This window comes from Chelonoidis abingdonii, chromosome 2, assembly GCF_003597395.2.
Source record: "Chelonoidis abingdonii isolate Lonesome George chromosome 2, CheloAbing_2.0, whole genome shotgun sequence".
Taxonomy (NCBI): domain Eukaryota; kingdom Metazoa; phylum Chordata; order Testudines; family Testudinidae; genus Chelonoidis; species Chelonoidis abingdonii.
This window is the reverse complement of record NC_133770.1, coordinates 147,719,108-147,741,128: the sequence shown is the minus strand read 5'-3', so window position 1 is coordinate 147,741,128 and position 22,021 is coordinate 147,719,108.

Below are 22,021 nucleotides of genomic sequence, written 5' to 3'. Positions count from 1 at the left end.
ACCATAATATAATTAAAATTTACATCCCTGTGGGAGGGAAAATATCAAAGAAGCCCATGACAGTAGCATTTAACTTTAAGGGAACTACACAAAAATGAGGAAGCTAGTTAAATGGAAATTAAAAGGTTCAGTCACAAAATTGAAATGCTTGCAAACTGCATAGAATTTTTTTTTTAAAGCACTATAATAGAGGCTCACATTAAATATATACCTGTAATAGGATATACAAACCTCACACTGGGAGGGAAGGGGTTAAAGGACTATAATGGGTCCAGCTAGCTCCACCCCTCCGAGCATGCTCCGACTGGAGACTGGGTTAAAAATGGAAAACTCAGTTCAGAAGGAGGAGGCTGGGGAGCAATGCAGACCTACCCTGAAGGCTCCTGCCAAAAGGGGCTGGAGAAGCCTCCCTGAAGGAACAGGACTGGGTGTGAGCTGGCAGTTTTGGTTTCCTTTTCTCCTTATCTGGGACCAGAAGCTGAGTGAAGAAAGCAGTGGTAGGAAGTGACCTAGGGAAGATAGCTCAGAGAGCCAAACGCTAGACTGCTGACCATTTCTAGGACCCTGGGTCGGAGCCGGGGGGGGGTGGGTGGACTGAGTGGATGTTAACATCTGGGGCCCTTGGCCTACCAAAGACCCTATTACAATACCACAAATTTAAAACACTTAATAAGAGGATGGAAAAAATGTGACCATCACTACACAACTGAGTAAAAGAAGTGTTTAGAGGCAAAAAGGCATCTTTTAAAAATTGGAAATCAAATTCTACAGAGAAAAATAGAAAGGAGGATAAACTCTTCAAGTCAAATGTAATTAGGCAGCCCAAAAAAGAATTAAGAGCAACTAGCAAAAGACACAAAAACAAACAGCCAAAATTTAAGTACATCAGAAGCAGGAAGTCTGACAAATGATCAGTAGGGCCACTGGACGATCAAGGTGCTAAAGGAGCACTAAAGGAATACAAGGCCATTGTGGAGAAATTAAATGAACTACTTGCATTGGCCTTCATTGCAGAGGATGTGAGGAAGATCCCCACACCTGAGCGTAGGTGAAAAATCAAAGGAGCTGTCCCAAATTGAGGTGTCAATAGAAGAGGTTTTAGAACAAATCAATACTTTAAATAGCAGTAAGTCACCCAGGACCAGATGATATTCACCCAATGAAGGAATGTAAATGTGAAATTTGCAGAACTACTAAATGTGGTAAGCAACTTATCATTTAAATCAGTTTCTGTACCACATAACTAAAGGATAGCTAATCTGATGCCAATTTTTAAACAAGGTTACAGAAGCAGTCGTGACACTAACAGGCAGGTAAAACTGACTTCAATGCCAGACAAATTGATGGAAACTATAGTAAAGAACAGAATTATCAGACACATAGATGAATATAATATATTGGGGAAGAGTCAACATGGCTTTTTTCAAGGGAAAAAATACCTCACCAATCCATTAGAATTATTTGTAGGGGTCAACAAACATGTGGACAAGGGTGATCCAAGGGATATAGTGTACTTGTACTTTATCAAGGCTTTCTGAAAGTCCATCACCAAAGGCTCTTAAGCAAAGTATGCAGTCATGGGATAAGAGGGAAGATCCTCTCATGGATTATTAACTGATTTAAAAGACGACAAAGGCTAGAAAGAAATGGTCAATTTCAAGAATAAAGAGAGGTACATTGTGGTGTCCCCAAGGAATTTGTGCTGGGATCAGTGGTGTTCAACATATTCATAAATTGTCTGGAAAAAGCAGTAAGGTAAACATTAAGGTGGCAAAATTTGCAGATACAAAATTACTCAAGATAGTTAAGTCCAAAGATGACTGTGAATTACAAAGAGATCTCACAAAGCAGGGTGAATGGGCAAGAAAATGGCAGATGACATTCACTGTTGATAAATGCAAAGTAATGCACACTGGAAAACATAATCCCAGTTATTCACACAAAATGATGGGTTCCAAATTAGCTATTAGCACTCAAGAAAGAGCTCTTGGAGTCGTTGTGGATAGTTCTCTGAAAACATCTGCTCAATGTGCAGCAGCAATCACCAAAAAAAAAATAAAAAATTAGGACAGTGGGAAAGGGATAGATAAGACACACAATATCATAATTCCACTATATAAATCCATAGTATACCCACACCTTAGCTATTGTGTATGGTTCTAGGCATCCAATCTCAATATATGTATATAAAATATATACACCTGTGACCCGATTATAACACGAATTCAACTATAACGTGGGAAAGCAGTGCTCGGTGGGGGGGGGGGGCTGTGCACTCCGGTGGATCAAAGCAAGTTCGATATAACGTGGTTTCACCTATAATGCTGTAAGATTTTTTTGGTGCCCAAGGACAGCGTTATATCGGGGTAGAGGTGTATATATATTGAAAAGATATAGAGAAAGTGAAAGAAAAATGATTTAGGGTATGGAACAGCTTCTGTATAAGGAGAGAACAGAAAGATTGGCATGTTTCAGCTTGGAAAAGAGACAAAAGAAGGGGGGATGTGCTAGAGGTCTATAAAATTGTGAATGATGTGGAGAAAGTGAATAAAGAAATGTTACTTACTCCTTCACATAACAGAAGAACCGGGGTCACCCAATGAAATTAATAGGCAGCAAGCTTAAAAACAAACATAAGAAAGTACTACTTCACACAGTGTACAAGTAATCTGTGGAACTCATTGCCAGGGAATCTTGTGAAAGCCAAAACTATAATGCAATTCAGAAAATAATTAGATGAATACATGGAGGGTAGGTTCATAGGTGGCTATTAGCTAAGATGATCAAGGATGCAATGCTATGCCCTGCATATTCCCAAGCATCTCACTGCCAGAACCTGGTGGTAGAACACAGGGAGTGGATCTTGCAATAATTGCCCTGTTCTGTTCTTCCCTCTGAAGCATCTCACATTGGCCACTGTCAAAAGACAGGATACTGAGCTAGATGGACCATTGGTCTGACTCAGGGCCATTCTTGTGAGCTGGGAAAGGTTATGTAGCTGTATTTTCTGATGCAATATATAAAAAGTATCCATGTCCAAAAATGGATTCCTGTGTGTCCATCTTGCTTTGAGTCTCATCGTGGGTAGAAATTGGTGAGATGGGAGGTGTGCAGGCTATTCTGCTGCACATCAGATTACTTAGATGAGTTGACTGAACAAAAATTCAGTCAAGTACTGGGGATGTCCAGGTCTCTGACTTCAGGGTCCTTCACACAAGCATCTACAAAGTCTAACAATGCTGGCAGGTGGTGAACAATTTAGTGGGTATGGATTGTGATTACCTGGAAACAGATTAATGTGGGGCACATTAAATCAGTGCTTGGCTGTAGACAATGGATCATGTGATGTGCCAGGGATGGAAGCTGGAGGCATGAAGGCAGGCATAGCGGTCGGTAGGTTTTCGGTATAGGATGGTGTTAATGTGACCATCACTTACTTGCACTGTGGTATCTAGGAAGTGGACCTCCCGGGTAGATTGGTCCATGGCTGAGGTTGATGGTGGGGGAAAGCGCTTGAAATCTGATTGGAATTTTTCAGAGTCCCTTCCATGGGTCCAGATGAGAAGATGTCTTCAAATGTAGCGTTAGGTATAGAAGGGTGTGAGTGAAGAGCTGCGAGAAGCGTTGTCCAGCGTTGCCAACAAAATATTCGGCATATTGTGGGCCATGCGGCGTCCCAGAGCGTGTTCACTGATTCTGGAGATAATAATGGTCATCAAATTTGAAATAGTTGCTGTGGAGGATTAAAGGCCATTTTGAATGGGCACATAAAGGTTATTGTGGGGCACAGAGCTCAGCAGCCAGTTGTGCTGTTGGCATCAATCAGGGCATAACGTTCCTGACAGCTTGTATTCCATCGGTGTGTGGGATGTTGTGTAGAGACCTCTACATCATGGTGGCTAGGATGGTGTTTTCTGGAAAGTCACCATGCATTGTAGTTTCTCAGGAAATCAGTTGGAGCATGGACGATAGCTGGGAGTGCTGGTGGCATAGGTCTGAGTAGAGAGTCCACATATCCAGACAGTCCTTTCAGTGAGAGTGCCAATGGCCCACATATCCTACACAGTGACACCCATCACAGGACCTAGCCAGATCCAGCATACACACTGGTTATTCACCTGACGTCCACCCAATTAATATATGCCAGCAATGCCCCTCTGCCTGTGTCATGAGGCCAAAACTGGACAGTCTGCTACGGGAAAGGATAAATGGACAAAATGACCTTAGGAATGGCAATATACACAAACCTGTTGAGAGCACTCACCTCCCTGGCCACACTATAAGCAGACCTGAAGGTGGCCATCCTGCAGCAAAAAAACTTCAGGACAGACTTCAAAGAGAAAACTGCTTGAAGTTCAGTTCATCTGCAAATTTGACACCATCAGCTCAGATTAACAAAGACTGTGATGGCTTCCAACACAAAACCAGTTTTCTCCTTGGCTTCCCTCAACTCGCTGAAGAGGCTCATCCTCCCTGATTGGAACTAACCTCGTTATTCCTCTAGCTTGCTTGCTTGCATATATATACCTGCCCCTGGAAATTTCCACTACATGCATCTGACGAAGTGGGTATTCACCCATGAAAGCTCATGCTCCAAAAAGTCTGTTAGTCTATAAGGTGCCACAAGATTCTTTGCTGCTTTTATAAAATCATTAATGCAGTAGAGAAGGTAAATGGGGAGCTTCTGTTCTCTCAAAACACAAGAACAAGGGGACATCCAGTGAAATTCCACTGGCATATTTAAAACAGATAAGACTAATTTTTCACATGTAACTTGACATTGGAACTCATTCCTACAGGATATCTCTGAGGCCACAAACTGAGCAAAACTCCAAAAGAGATTAGATATGTATATGGATAACTAGAATATCCAGAGTTCCTGTAGTTATTGCTAACAAATGTTTCAGACTTGATTATAGTATGGTGATGGTATGACACTATTCTTGCTGACTCATCTCATAACAATGGAAAAAGGCCAATTGTCCATGCTTATCGCTTTAGATTAACTGACAATCTGTGATACAGTTGACCAAGTTCCTGCTGATTTGACTGAGACCCTGCCAGGAGTACATAGAATTGCTCTTGAATAGTTTTCCTTTCTTTTCTAATCCTAAATGGAGTGTTTGGGAACTAAATGATTGTTGGGGACGGTTGAGCTGGGTTCTAGTCTCTCTTTCCTAGTGGAAACATGGTGATAGGAGGGGGGAGGAGGGTTATATAACCAAGTAGAGTGCTCTACAACTCAAAGTATGTGGGCCTCTTCTGTTGACCCATATTATTGAATTGAATTAGAACCCTGCCTACAGCTGCCAAGTTCTGTTGACTTGCTATGGCAGGTGTGGTTTGTGAAATTCACCAGGATATAGAAGTGTGTGTGGGAGGGGTGACCCTCTGGTCAGAGGGAACTGGTAGAGTTGGCAAGGTTCTGAAGGAGCTTTAGGAGCAAAAAAGGTTAGAGATATCAGTTTTGGCTGAGACTAGATATGTTTGAGTTACTAATAAAATGACTTTGACTTTAGAAGTGGGGAACCTGACTTAAAAAAGCAAAAGTAGACTTTTTGGTTGGGTCAGATTGTGAACATCAGTGGTTCACATGGGGATAGTGAGATGTTCTGGCCAGCAGAGCCATTGATATAATGTCACACAATTCTAACTAATATTTTCATCAGACCTGGACGCTGCGCTATCTCAGCTTTTTTGGTCCCAGTCCAAGATAGAGAGCTTCATCATATCAACCTGGCCAGGGCTTGATCCAAACAGAGAGGTCATACAGGTTGGTTGGAGGAAAGCATCCTTTCTCCTATGTGTTTTGTCTTTGGGGCAGGGATTGTTTTTATAATGTGCCTTTGTTTGTCCAATGCCTAGCACAATGACTCTTAATCAAGTATTGACTTTGCTCAGACTTTTGTTTCTTGTGAGATCTGATGAAGCTGAAGACCAAGATGGTGTATGACCTTTTAAACAATTACTACTTCCCTAATTATTGGGCAGGGGGCTGGGAGAAAATGCTACCTTTTTTTTCTTTCTTCAGAACCAGATGATGGACTTAAATTAAAAACTTGAGAGAAACACTAGATGAGCCAAGTCCTTTAGTCCTATCTCAGGCAAACTAATGAAAATCCTTTGGGCGCTTGTCTGAGTATGAACCTCTGCAATTGGTCCCTCTTTGGAAAAAATAGTGAAACATCTTAACTGAAAATGACAAATCCTGGGATCATATTGGCTATATCTTTTAATTAGTGAGTTGTTAAATGCTGGGATTTGATGTAGTAAGTAAGTAAAGTTAATTAAAATCTGAAATTAAATTCACTTTCAATTTAACAATGTAATTAAATAAATACCAATTACTAGCTTAATAATCTTTAATAAAAATACACCTAATCAATCACAGTAAGGATAGATAATTTTGGAGCACATTAAGCTCAAAGCTTAAAAATGAGCTAAACAAACCTTCCTTGTCAGTTCTTAACTGTGTTTTAAAATCTGTGTTATCCCAGATCTATTGCAAATGCTTGCCACCAATTAACACTGGTCCATTACTTTCTTCTTGCTATGCACTATTGGTTTATATGCTATTTGGAATGTGAAGCCAAATTAAGCACTGTTGAATCTCCAAACAGAAGAGGAAATGTCTTATGAATAATGGATAAAGGAAATTATCATTCACCCTGGATTTTGAGATTCATATTTTCATCGTATAGCTTAAGTGTATCTGTGATAAAGATATAGATTTTAAAAAAGTAAAAGAAATATGTGAACTGAGGTTCTGTTACAATTATTAGTAGCAAACACACAACACTTTAGAAATCTAGCACTTGAGTCTAATATGTGGTGGGAAAAGGAGAAAACTCAACTTGAGCAAAACTGTTTAACTAGTAGACTATATGAACTACTGTACAAGTTTTTTTAGTAGCAGTGAGAAAGGGACACTAATGTCTGGCTTAATTATTGAAGGGAACTGTAATTTAAAATGAATTTCTCAGAAGGGGCAGATTCACTTCATATTTGAAACCAACATTTTACTACTTTGCATTCTGAGAAAGATTTAATCATTTATCTGTGATGCATTTGTTTTCTGTTGAAACTTCAGTGCAGTTTTTAATAGGCTTAGGATAAATAAAAAACATAAAGGAAAGCTACGATGTCTTTATAGTGACTTATTCTTTTTTTGCAAATTTCTCTCTAGTTTCTGCAGCTCTATTCCTGCTATTTGATGAAAGATAATTTATCATCTGTGTCATAAACAGATAGTTAAGGGTTAATGCCTCTTTCACCTGTAAGAAGTTAAGAAGTTCACCTAGCCTAGCTAACACCTGACACGAGGAACCAATGGGGGAACAAGATGTTTCAAATGGAAGGACAGAAGTTTTCCTTTCTTGAGTTTCAGTTTCAGCTGGAGTGAAAAAGATCAAGGAACCAGCCTCTTATCAGAGTAGTAAGTTTTAAAAAGGGATAAATAGGTTAATGTTTGTTTTCTTCGTAACTTGTCTTGGTATCATTAAGGAAATTATCAAATTTGGGTATTCTTGTGTATATTAAAGTTTTTTTGTGTAACTAAAGTTTTGCCCAGGGGAACATCCTCTGTGTTTTGAATCTGTTGTCTGTGAGAGTAGCTGTATGCTAATCTCTCCCAGAGGGTTTTCTTTTACCTCCTTCTTTCTTTAATTAAAAGCCTTCTTTTTCAAATACCTGATTTTTTTCCTTGTTTTTAGATCCAAGGGGGTTAGATCTGGATCCACCAGGAGTTGGTGGGAGAAAGGAGGGGGATGGTTAATTTTTCCTTGTTTTAAGATCCAAGGGGTTTGGATCTGTGTTCCCCAGGGAACTGGTGAAGTCCCTCAAGACTACCCAAGGAAAAAGTAGTGATTGGGGGTGGTGGCGGCAGCGATACCAGATCTAAGCTGGTAATTAAGCTTAGAAGTGTCCATGCAGGTCCCCACATCTGTACCCTAAAGTTCAGAGTGGGGAAGGAACCTTGACAATCTGATACAAACTTTGTATGACATTGTTACATTCTAGGGGTACAATCCAAACCAGTGAAGAGTTGTCACCTCTTACCCTTACCATGCCTTAAATTTTTGCTACTGTTGCTCTCTGCCTCAATCAGCAACAAACATGTGCTATTTCTATAGATTGGGCTGATCCAACACTTTTTTGGATCCTGAGGCCTGTCTGAAATACCACAGACTTCCACTGGTCTCCACCAGCCTTGGTTAACAACTGGTAAGGTAATCCACACCCTTCCCAAACCCAACTCTCCCCAAAATGTATGTTCCGAAACGTCCACCCTGTCCTGGAACAATCAGAAGAATGTTAAATATGTTGCTCCTTTTAAAGAGTCAGTGTCTAACTGTTTAACTGGAGTTACTAAGCAGTTTAGTTCAAGAGCACAGTGAACTGGTTGAGATTAAAAAAAAATGTTTGTTTAATTCTAAAGAGAAATTTTAAGAGAGTGCATGTGTAAGGATTAAAGTCAGAAATGGTTACAAGAGAAATAAAGAGAAAACACTTTCCAGTAACTAAAACATAATGAGCTAGACCTGGTTCAAGGTAAAATCCCCACCACACATTTCTATCCAGATGCCTGACGGAACTTCTGGGTCAGGATCTATCCTCCAAAATCAAAAGGCTAGTACCTTTGTTTTAGCTGAAAGATAAATCAGTTGTAGTTTCTTGACCACTCTTTGACAGGCCACTGAATCTTTTAAATGGATTCTTCTGAACGATAGTAATAATTGGAGATATACCAATCTCCTAGGACTGGAAGGGACCTTGAAAGGTCATCAAGTCCATCCCCCTGCCTTCACTAGCAGGACTAAGTGGCCCCCTCAAGGATTGAACTCACAACCCTGGGTTTAGCAGGCCAATGCTCAAACCACTGAGCTATCACTCCCCACAGGATACTGCCTGAGAAAAGTATATTTCCAACTGTGAGGTAGGTAACATGGAGTCTGTCTTAAGGGAAGTGTCCTGTTGCTGCTTCCCCTGTTGGGGTTGTCTGCTAAAATGAAAATTACTTTGTTTCCGACCCTTTCGTAGCAAGTGAATGAACATTAGATCTGTGATTTGTCAATCTCAGTCCCCGCCATGATAACATGAGATTTTCCTCCAACCCTTGTTGGCTTGTAAATACATTCACATTGTCTTTCAAAACACTCTGTAACTCCCAGGAAGGGAAATGACCTTCCTTTGTCTAAGGAGGGGTAATTACCGCTTGGCTAGAAAACACACTATAAGAATTATAATTTCAGTTTTATGTCCATAACTTTGCATCAGTTGCTTGCACCTACATTACATAGTAATATTAATAACCAGTGAGTTGTGAGCTTTTCATTGATACCTGGCATGACAGTTACATACATTTCATGACATTAAAGAATTAGGATACACTAGAACTTGTGAAGTCTCCTGAAATTCATGACCAGATATCAAGATGCCCCTTGCCCTTGGGTTGTTGTTAATGTCACAGACGTGCAACTCATTTTATGTCTCATTAAGACTAAAATGTCATAAAAATGTTGCAAAAGTTCATTTCTAACATCACAGATTATTCAAACCCATGTAGTTAAAGGTTAAATATGCCATAGCATGAAATCATAGTAATGAAACAAATAGGGCCACAAGATAATGAAACTTATCCAAATTTCCTGGTGATGTAAGTGGGTGCACTGCTACTATTTCATTCTTATCACCTGCAACTTGCCTCATTGCAAGTTTTCAATGGAGATACATAAAGTAAACTTGAGCAAAGGAGTTTGATTATATTAAATAAGAAAGGAACCTAAATTTCATCACTATCTTATTCAGCAATGATCGTCTCATTATGCCAGAGCACTGTTATTCCATGACTTAGATCAGGGGTTGGCAACCGCTGGCATGCAGCTCGCACAGGGTAAGCACCCTGGCAGGGCGGGCCAGTTTGTTTACTTGCTGAGTTGGCAGGTTTGGCCAATCTCGGCTCCCACTGGCTGCGGTTCGCTGCTCCAGGTGAAGAGGGGTGGTGGGAAGCTGCGGCCAGTGCATCCCTTGGCCCACGCCGCTTCCCGCTGTCCCCATTGGCCTGGGGCAGCGAACCACGGCCAGTGGGAGCTGCGATTGGCCAAAGCGGCAGGTAAACAAACTGGCCTGGCCTGCCAGGGTACTTACCCTGGCCAGCTGCGTGCCAAAGGTTGCCGACCTCTGACTTAGATAGTAGGTACCTCACAAACTGAGCAGATCACTTACAAATCAAATCCAGCAAAACTTGCTTCATTCCCTTTTTACTGAATCAAACATTTTTTTGCTTCATAATGCAGATACACAAATGTGGGCTCCTTCTGAAAGGGCTAGGCAAAACTACAGGCCTGTTTCCTCCTGAATGCAAGGACTGGTCCCTCCCTAGGGCCCTGTGGACACTAGTCATTCCAAAAGGGCTAGGCAGGGAGGAGGCAGGCCATGTCACCCTACTTGCTTACTCTATAAAAGGAAGCTTAAGCCAAACTACGTTCTCCTGAAAGGCAGTGCAAGGTATTAAATATTGTTCTTGGATGTAGGAATTCCTTTCTGAAATAGTGTGGCTCCTCATCTGCCCAAAATCAAGCATTTGCTTTTAAGGCACAATCTAGCCCATGGTTCATAAATGAAACGAAAGCAAGAAAACCTCCATTCATTTTAGAGCCATCACTTTTTTTTTTTAATTTAATTTTATTTTTTGTATTTGAAAGAGGGACTGTAAAGATCAGAAATCAACACTCCATAGGAGACAAATTTTATGCATCTGTGTGGCAAATCCTTTTTCTTTCTTTGTTTTTGGTCCTCACAGAGCAACATGTGTTTGATGTAGATTTGACAAGTAAATCACTTTATACCTTTGCAGGAATGTTTGAAGAATCCAACTCTTAACAATTTGTGATTTTTCCCTGTAGTGATGAGGGAAGGAAACATTGTGGCTAACCTGATCATACATGTCAAGCAGTAACTCGGATTCTATTTTAGTGAGAGCTAGTCAGGGTATTTTTCCTTTTCCTAAACAGCTGTGAAAAAACAAGCTAGGCATGAAGTCTTGCTAATTTCTGTCAGTTCTGGAACCAAGAGTCATTACACATTACTTAGAGAGCTATGTTCACCTCAATAGGAGGAACAAGAACAAGTAATAGCACTCAATTCCATATTTGTGGAATGTTTTTGGATAGTACAAAAAAACAGCCTAAAATCGTTAACTAAGAAGTTATATTGGAGTGATTTAAAGGCCTACGAATTAAGTGTCTTACTTTTATACAGATGCAGAATATTCTTACAATGAGTTCCACATGTGAATGTTGCATTGTGTAACACTGAGGCTGAGAGTTCAGGAGGATTCCAAGGTTTGGAGATCTTCACTAGCTCTATAAATGTCGACAGTTCTTTAGACAGTATTGAAAATGTGGTAAAGGATGTAAAGAGTGTATTAAATGTACTTCCTCTGGCCCCTTTCACTTACCACAGAATTTACTTTTGCTGTTTTCATGGATTTTTTTTTTTTTTTTTTCCCTCAATCCATGCATCTTGCTGAGAGCTTAGGTTAAACTTGCCACGGAGTACATCTGAGGTACCTTGACTCCTCAGCTCCCAGTTTTCAGGAATTCGGCCAACCACCAACTATCAGCGGTGAAAAAGAAACTTGTGCCAGGGAGTAAATTATTCCACAATTGTCTGCTAGGAGGTTTCACCTTCCTACGGAACATCTGCCAATGGCCACTACTGGAAACAGGATATAGGGACAGATGGACGGTGTGTCTGATCCAGTATGGCAATTCCTGTGTTTAATTACAAAAAAATCTTCATCGCATATACTATCCAATATTGTGCGTTATAATATCTGCATTACAGTATCCATAGTGTCTCTGAATAAATTCTATAGTCAAGCTTTGTCATCAAATTGATGTGGATTACCATTTGAAATTCAAATGACAGATGTGCAATGTTTTGTTTTTATTTTTTGATGAGTAAATCACTCTGTGAGATGATCACCAGGAAACTTCTCTGTCAATATCTCTGTACTGCACTTTGAATCCCCCTTTTCTGAGCCTGAGAAACAAGCACCAACTGGTTTGATCTCACTGTCATGCAGGTTTGGAATGACAAGCAATGGCTGCAGAACTTTTGGACGCACAAGGCCACTCTCCTGTATCTGTGTGCCAAACTCACCAAAACCCGCCAGTGCAGGGACACCAGAATAAGAGTGACTGACAGTTGAGAAGCAAGTGGCAGTTACATTGTGGAAACTAGCAATGTCAGATTGTTACACATCAGTTGGGAATCAATTTAGAATCAGGAAATCCACTGTAGGGCCATTAATTGCTGTGAAGGACATAATGGATTTTTTTTCCAATACCGGATTTACGAAATTGCAGTTGGGCAATAAAAGGCATGCATACACCTATCTTAGCACCAGATCACCTTGCCACAGAGTACATCAACAGAAAGGTCTACTTTTCTATGGTTATGCAAGCTATGGTGGATCACTGGGGATGTTTTGCCAACGGCAATGTGGGCTGGTCAGGGAATGTGCATCTTCAAGAACACAGGACTGTTCAGAAAGCTGCAAACTAAGATTTTCTTTCTCAACCTGTGGATTACCATTGGAAATGTTGAAATGCCAATAGTGATCTTGGGAGATCTAGTCTATCCCTTGCTCCTATGGCCATGAAGCTATACACTGATCACCTCAACAGCACAAAGGAACACTTCAACTACAGGCTCTCCAAGTGTGAAATGACAGCTGAATGTCTCTTTGGTCATTTGAAGGGTTGCTGGTGGTGTTTACTTATGTGATTAGACCTCCGTGGAAAAAATATCCCAATGTTGATAACTACCTGCTGTGTCCTGCATAATATCTGGAAGCAAAGGGAGCAAAGTTTCTGCCTGCATAAAAGTTAGAGCAGCTGTCTGCTGAATTTGAACAGCTGATTTTAAAAAAGCTATTGTAAGAGCTCAACTCAGAGTTATATTGCTCAGGTAAGTTTTGAAAGAACATTTTAATGAGTTAGAGCAGTGTGTGTTGCTGTAGTGTGCTCTAGCTGGCTTTTCTCTTTTGCATGAATGAATCTTGTAGTGATATGCTCTGTATATAGGAATGTAAATTGTCAGTACAAATGTTTAATAATGTCTGTGCATGATGTTATGTGTTCTGTGACAAAATGAAGTAACAGGAAATTGGCGTGTGTCAGACTTGCTCATCACCAGCCAGCATATGTTAACTAATAAAGATGAATCTTGATTCAAAAATAGAATTGTACTGAATAAGATGAACCAGGAAATTTAAAAAAAAAAAAAAAAAAAAAGGAAAACTTAGGGAACAGAACTTCAGGTTGTGGCTTTCAGAAGTTCAGTGTACGTGCAGCTGTGATTGTCTTTATTAACCCCAGCATGGAGTGGTAGGGGTAGTACAGCAGCCCCTGATGCCACATGGAATATTGAGGAGGGGCAGAAGGAGGTCCCAATATTGAGTTCTCTATGGGTTGCAGAGGGAGGCGAGCATGGGATTGTTGAATGTGCAGGTCTACCAGAGTCCTCAGCATCTCATTTTGATGCCTCAGAAGCCCCATTATGTCCTGGTGCATCTCCCTCTCCTTTTTCCTGTTTGGACTCCTCCAAGGCTTTTCTCCTCTCTACTCTTTCCTTCTCTATTCTGCCTGCAAGGGTGATTCTCCAGGCCCTGATCTCAGTTCTTTGATGCAGCACTGGTTTGCAGGATCTGTCATCCCAAGTCCTTTTCTTTCTCCTTCTTATCTGCCTCGGGAATTTCACAGGTGTGGAGGGAGAGACCCTGAAAGCTGCAGAGACAGCAGCTGCAGATACAACACACAGAAATACCAATGTCAATGTATTCACATCAAAAATGAAAATTTAACCTTTTTTTAACCTCTCTCTCATACAAAATAGAAAAAAATAAAAGAAAAAGGAAAAAATAAACACAAACTTTCACATGACAATTTAGTTTGAAAACTCAATATAACTGTATATAACTCACTCCCCTTGATCCCCAAAAGTTGAAAGCAGTACATTCTCACTTCTGCTTGGGATTGATAAAGCATAGGACCAGTCACAGCACCAGCCATAGTGAGTATGACCCTTGATGGGTAGAGGGGATGGTTGGTGAAATGAGGGAGGAATAGCTCAGAGGCATGAGTATATTCATAAGAGGCAATGGAACTGAATCTTAGCATAATTTTCTATAGGGGGTGATGATTTTAGCTGATATCTCACTCCAGAGGGTAAGAGGCAGAGAGAGCACAGCTGCTGCTGGCATGCCAATGCCATGCAGGTTCATATGCTGCTCCCTTGCCTTATGGTGTGACTGCTACAACTCCTCGGCTTTCATGTGGCCCTGTTGCTGGTCCCTGTTGTAGCAGTTCTCCTCCTGCATCCACTAAGTGATCTGCTCATAGATGTCCACATTTCTACAGCTGGATTGAAGCTTAGCCTGCCCAACCTCTTCTCACCAGGAGCCCAGGAGATTCAATACCTCCTCACATCTGCAGTGTGTAGCTGGCATGGTCAGCTGGGCAGTTACACTCAACAGTGGAGAGCTGCTAGATGTGCTCACCAAGCCAGCCAGGAAAAGGAATTTCAAAAGGTCATGGGGCTTTCCGCGGGGGCAGGGGAGGAGTAAAGGAACGGGGATGGAGTGGGGGTTGGCTTCCACCTGACCCTGGGCCACAGAGTTCAAAACAGTGCCCAGAGCAGTCAGTGTGCGCCATTGTGGGACAGCTCCTGGAGGTGAGTAACAGTCAATGTAAGTAATACACTGACACTGTGTCGACTTAACTACATTGACCCTGACTCTATGGTGCTTGGAGAGGTGATATTAAGTCGTGTAGTGGGGCACTTAGGTCAGGGGGAGTGAAATTTTAAGCATCCACAGCTAGGTCGATGTAAGCTGCTTTGAGTCGAATTAACAGTAGTGTAGACCAGGCCTTAGTGACTGAGTATTCAATGTGCTCAGGAGTGATGTTATTTTTCTTAGAGGGAGTTCTATATTGTGTATGTGTTCTCTCATCCTGGAAAAATAGTGCCTAGGTTCTCTACTTGCTGATTTCTTCCTTCCCGCCAGTTAAAAGAACAGAAGGGAGAACTGGGTGCTGGCTACCTTTCAGCTGTTTTTAGAAGTCAGGGGCAAAGACCTAGGAACCTGCTAGCTGCCATGGCTGGTATTTTCTAATGTTCCCTTTTTCTGCATCTGGTTCTTATAACTGCACAAAGTTACATACAAACCTATCACATAAAAATCTTACTTGTGGGCTCAAAATGTGATTGAATCACAGGAAAACAAACAACAACCTGGGTTTCTTCAGTGAAGCATGCCCTGTTTTGAAATATAGGGCCTGCAAGCTTCTGGAGTTCATACAAATTAAACCTTGACAGCTTTCAGTAGTGATTTAGTTATATTTACTTTTTTAAATGGATCTACTTTTATCCTGTCTTCAGTCAAAAAATATTACAGCCACCAAAGCTAACAAAAACTAAGTTGCTTTACTACTGTTAAGTCTATTTAATTACAAACAAATCACCCAGAAGCCTTATCCTACTGGTGGCAGGGCTAGAGTCAAAGAAGTGAGTGTTCACTGAAGGTTTAGATTTCAACACAAAAGTGTTAGTATTAAAGCTTACATGGATTCTTGAGTGGCCAACTATTGTGGTCATCTGCTCTGGCCAATGCTGAGTCCCACATGGGTCTTGGGAGGCCCCAGCATGCTATTTCATTTCATCAGAGGTTAAAATAGAATGGGTATGGGAAGAGAAAAACAAGGATATATTTGAGATGAGCCCATAAACCAAACTACTTGCAATGTTACTTGGAGTAGATAATGCAGCTCTTCATAATGAGATCATTCCTCCAATTTCCTGTGCATCCTTGATCAGCAATGAAATAGTTAACGGTTAATATTTAAAGTTACCTTCATTGGACTTCAGAGTTAGTATCGCCTTAAGGTGAACAGAGACTCTTCACAGCTTGCAAATTCCATGAAACCAGTGCAACACTTAACAGGGCCGCCCAGAGGATTCCTGGGGTCTTCGGCGGCAGGGGGCCCGGCTTCAGCGCTAATGCGGTGGCGGGGGGTCCTTCCTTTCCGGGACCCGCCACCGAAGTGCCCCGAAGACCCACGGCGGGGCCCCCCCGCCGCCAAATTACTGCCGAAGCAGGACCCGCCGCCGAACTGCAGCCAGGTCTTCGGGGCACTTCGGCGCAGGGTCCCGGAACGGAAAGGCTCCCCCACGCCGAATTACCGCCGAAGAGCCGGCTGCACTTTGGCGGCGAGCCCCGCTTCAGCGGTAATTCGCCAGCGGAGGGTTCTGCCGCCGCGCCCCGGCGGCGAAGACCGGGAGCGGAAGAAGCTCCGGGGACCCGGTACTCGCCCGAGTTTTCCGAGGCCCCCAGAGCTAGTGAAGGACCCCGCTCCAGGGGCCCCGAAAAACTCTCGTGGGGGCCCCTGCGGGGTCTGGGGCAAATTGCCTCTTTTGCCCCCGCCCGGCGGCCCTGACACTTAACATTCAATGTGGCATCTAAACTTCACTCACAAATATGCACACAACCATTCTGCATACACCCAACACACTTGTAGGTAATTGCATACAAGAACTGGCTTGCATTCATAAAACTGTGTAACCTGTGTATCCAGTGGGTGCGTGCACAGATTTTGCAGATGCATTGTAGGCACCCCATTTTACTCTTATAAATCTATTAGTGATTTAGATGTGCTAGCAAGATTCTTCTGACTTAAAAAACAAATCAGGAAATATCCTTTAAGACTATATGATTAAATCTTCAGTGGTGCATGGCCACTTTGCACAATAATACCAGGTAATCTGTCATTAAATGCATATATTATTTTTCTATTTAACTGAGAAAGGAACCCAATTATATTTACATCTAGAGTCTTATGTAAATAGCCAAATATTCATTTTTTTTCCTGTTCAAAAGAGGACAGAAGACTTAAAATGTCCTAACATTTCCTAGGCTGCCTTATTTAATATGCATGCATCTATACCTAAGCAAATCAAAGACTAACTGAATTGCTGGCTCTGGTTTTGTTTATAAATTTGAGTCATCAAGTCAAAGAATAGACGCATTACCATGTGGTTTAAATGCAAAATAGCGCAGATGAAATAGCAAATTCCAAATAATGAATATTCAATGGAACACACGTTCCTTGTGCTCCCAAATGTTCATTAAAAATCCTTCATTGTATGATTACAAACTTATTTTTAAAAAATACCCTACTCTTTTCAGGTTATATCTGAATAGAATCAGAGGTCACAAAAACAAACTGGAGACTTTCAAACTCACTAAACTGGATGACTGGGTGACAAAATGACAGATGACATTCTGTGCTGTTAAATGCAAAGTAATGCATATTAGCAAGCATTACCCTAACTCCACATGCAAAGTGATGACATCTAAAAAGGAAAGACGCATTGGAGTCATTGTGGATAATTCTCTGAAAACATCCGATCAGTGTGCAGCAGAAGTAAAAAAAATGTAACAATGTTATGAACTATTAGGAAAGGGATAGATAACGCAAGAACCAGGGGTCATCCAATGAAATTAACACTAATTTTACAGATAACATAATTCTAATTTCACATAACTTTGCAGGTTATGTGAAACTAACTTCTCATAACACCAGAACAAGAGGTCACCCAATGAAACTAATAGGGAGCAGGTTTAAAACGTAAGGAAATACTCCACTCAATTCACAGGCAACCTATGGAACTCATTGTGAAGGCCCAAACTATAATGGGTTTTTAAAAAAAGAATGATAAGTTCATGGAGGATGGATCCATCAGGGGCTATTAGCCAAGATATCCAGGAATGTAAGTCCAAGCTCTAGGTGTCTCGATTCTCTGATTGCCAGAAGCTGGGAGTAGACAATAGCGGATAGAACACTTGCTAATTGCCTGTTTTGTTTGTTCCCTCTGAAGCACCTGGCATTGGCCACTGTTGGAAGACACTGGTCTAGAGGGACTAGAGGAACCACTGGTCTTGGCTCAGTATGTGCATTCTCATATTCTTATGTTCAAAGTGATATCTAGGACAATAGGAGATGTTAGAAAACCCCACCACTAGAGAATGATCTTGTAGTTAAGGTACGTGATCCTTGGCAGGAAACCTAGTTCTGACTCTTACACAAACTTGTTTTGCGCAAACCGGTTTGATCTTGAAGGTCACTTGAGAGCTCTGCACTCATAAAATAGAGATAGTGATAATGCTTAACTTTCTCATTTTGTGCCAATGGAAGTACTAATTCATGCCAGTTTATAAAATACATTGACAACTTTTGATGGAAGATAAAATGATTAAACACTGGAAAAAATCAAGACTATCTACAATGATGGGAAATCACACAAATTAAACAGAAAGTGACAGAAGCACTCCCAGCTGCATAGCCAGAAGTTAAAACAAAGATTGCAAAGTGAGAGTGTATACTAATGAGCTCATCACCTACTCATATCATAATCCATTCTCCACTGCTAGTGAATCCAGCTACTTCACAATATACTGTATCAAAATGAAAATACGAACAAGATTATTATCCCCAATGTTGGATCTAAACCCATAGCAAGAGGAATAGATGAACAGAGGGCTCTTAAACTTGAATTAAATGGATTGAAAATTTGAGATTATGAGTCAAAACATACAGAAGAAAAGCTAAAAAGCAGCAAGGTCAAACTTCCAATGTTTATTTAATATAACAACATCCCACCTATATCCAATCCTTTTTAACTGTAATTTCTCTAAATGAATACATTTAAATCATTCAGCAGGATAGCCCATTTCATCAGGATAGCTGGCTCTGAGAAATGAGCCAGCTGATAATGACAAACTTTCAAGGTAATTGGGGATAGACTTATTGTGTACATAAAACATGGCCAGTCACTTTCCAGCCCATCTTACTTGCTTGTATGCTTTTCTCCTACCTTTCATTTCTTGTTCTGTTGTTTGTTTTGTTTTGTTTTTGTTTAAACAAGTCTTTGAGGTAGCAGGGGCAATGATTCCAGTGTTTATACAGCACCTAACACATTATGGGCACTAACAGAAACAAATAGTAAGCTTATAAGCTATTCATATTTCAATATATATTTGGTTTGTTTGGTATTTTCTCTCCCTCTTGGTTTACAGGGTTTTCATTCCAGACTTCCTTCTATGGATGCTGAAGCTAACAATACTTCTTCAAATGGTCCTCAATACATGCACTGGAAAGACAAAGCACAGGAGCTGAAAACAAGGAATTGAAACCAAAGAAGAAATGTTTTCCTACAGCCAGTAACCCACAGGTAATTTGTATACAGTAGATGACAGACACTTGACTGCCATTAATTTTTGCATAGTATAGTCTCAGTGAATACACACATTGCATGTTATATAGTTTTTTATAACAAAGAGCTAGTAAAGATCTATTTTCATTAAAGAAAAATGCAAAGGGCTTGTTTGCACTTAAAACATTGCAGCAGCACAACTCTAGCACTTCAGTGAAGATATTACCTACACCAACGGGAGGACTTCTCCCATCGGTGTAGGTACTCCACCTCCCCAAGAATTGGTAAGTAGCTCGACAGGACACCTTCTCCTAGCACTCTCAACACTGGGGGTAAGGTTGGCTCAACTGTGTTGCTCAGGAGCGTGGGTATAGGTATATGACCTAATTTCCTAATGTAGAACAGGCCTTAGATAACCTAGATTTGGTATCTTTCTCATGTACCATATACAGGCTATAATTTAACATTTGTAATAAAGAAAACTAAAACAAAATAATGACTTTCTCACAGGAAATATAAAAACAAGTCTTGTCTTCATATAAAACAAAAGACCTGATTCCAGTTCTGTGCCACTATTGTCAGTGTATTTCTATCAAATGCTATTATTTAATACACTGATCTCCTTTTTTGTGTTTTATTTTGACTAAATAGACTCTAAAGCAATTAAGTATTCTTGCTACTATCTGTTGTACAGTCATAACTTCCCTTTCATGTGATTCTTCTTATCCACTTGCTTTAGATGTTTGCAAATCTCCTTGCTTTGGGCAACAGTACGTAAGCTATAATTAGGACTGAAACATTTGATACTGCCATTCTCTCTCTCCCGCCCTCCCGCCCCATCTGCTACATTTAACTTAGCCAGTACACATTACAGTTTCATTCGCAAATCCGTAGAAAAAGTGCCATGGAGTCTCCAATATGGATGGCACAAATTCCATAGTTGTGCACCAACTGCATACTTCTTGTCCTAAATATTCATTTCTCAATACACTTCTTGATCAACATGCTAGACGACTCATTGGTCAGTGGAAGCAAAGATTGCAGAACAGTAACACAGTAGAGCATTAAACATTCATATAGGCTCAGATACAGCCAAGCATTTAAGCACGAGTTCATTCTTTTTCTTATTTTGTTCAAAAGAGTAGGACTTAAGTTGGATGTACTTAAGTGTTTAAAAGTAGAGCTTATGGTACCATTGTTCTCCCTGATAACATTCCTCAACTGTAGTTACAGTTAAAAACAAACAAACAAAAACCCACTCTTCCAAAACCAAATGGTTTCTTCAAAACTTACCTGCCCATTGAGTTTTTAATATTTAGTATGGCCAAAATTGGAACAATGATTGGGAGGTACATTTAAGTTGTCTCGTGTTAGGCATCCCAAATCACTCATCACTTTTGAAAATGTTGGCCTGTGAGCATATATAAGCATTTATGGATCTGATCTTATAGTCCTTACTCAAAGAAAACTCCCATTAAATGCAATTTAGCCTTGGGCAGAGGGTCAGCACATTGTGCGTGCACTGCTTTGTGCTGGACACCTGCACTGTTGTGGTTTTTTACCCATTGACTTTCCCCAGGAATTTTGTTTGAGTCAGGATTTCAGGACAGGATCCTTTGTATATAAATAAGAGAGCAGAGCAGAATTTGAAGTATGGGGTTCATTTATCTCTTGGCAGTATTGTACTAATACACCAATTATGAGTGGTTATATACCTGGGGTCATATCCTCAGTCATATTAGGTTTTTCCTTTGCACCTCTCTATTCTACTCCACCCCTCCTGTAGCTCCCAGTGAAGGGACATAGCTGAGGAAAAGTGGAGTGTAGCCAGGTTGTCATTGTGTTGTGGAGAATAGATATAGGCAGGAAATGATTTTCCCATCTCATGAATGTTTTCTGAAATTTCAAAATATTTCCTATTGGGAAGCACCCAATTCTCATTTTAAAAAAAGGGTGGATGAGAAAGATCTTACCCCAAAATAACAAGGAAAGGCACTCACTGGGGATGTGGGAGAAGCAGGTATGAATACCTGCTCTGTTTAATTTGGAGTAAGGACTTTAACTCATGTCTCCTGAATCCTAAGTGAGTGCCTTAATCAGTTGGCTATAGAATTACTGTCTCGCTGACCCAGTGAATATATAATTATTTATAGATAGTGGAATTATGGAGAGACTGAGAGACTCTCATTCCAAATCCTATAGTTCAATGGTCAGGGCACTCTCTGAGGGTATGAGAAATTGGGGTGCAATTCCCTGTTCCCAATTCCCTATCATTTTGATAGATATTCCATCCTGGATCTGAGACACCTTTGTGACAAAAATCAGAGGGGTAACCATGTTAGTCTGGATCTGTAAAAGCAGCAAAGAGTCCTGTGGCACCTTATAGACTAACAGCCTTTTGTGACAAAAGTTTAGTTCAGACAGACCCTTTCACACAGAAATGTTTGTTCTTGATGATACTTGGTATATTTTGATGAAACCACTCCATTGAAACATTCCTGACCAGATCTAGTGATGATTCCCCAGCTTACAGAAGGGCTCTGTGGGCCACTGCAGTCAGTGCAATGTAGAACAGACTTAGGGCTGCTTTGAGTTGTTTTTTTGGGCTCACAAGCTTAGTCTCTTTTTGCAAATACCCTATCCCCAAAACACTACCATCACCATAAAACCTGTGCTGGGCACCACATAGCCAGTCGTAAAGATCAGAGCCCCGATGTCTTGTTTCTGGATCCTTACCGTGAAG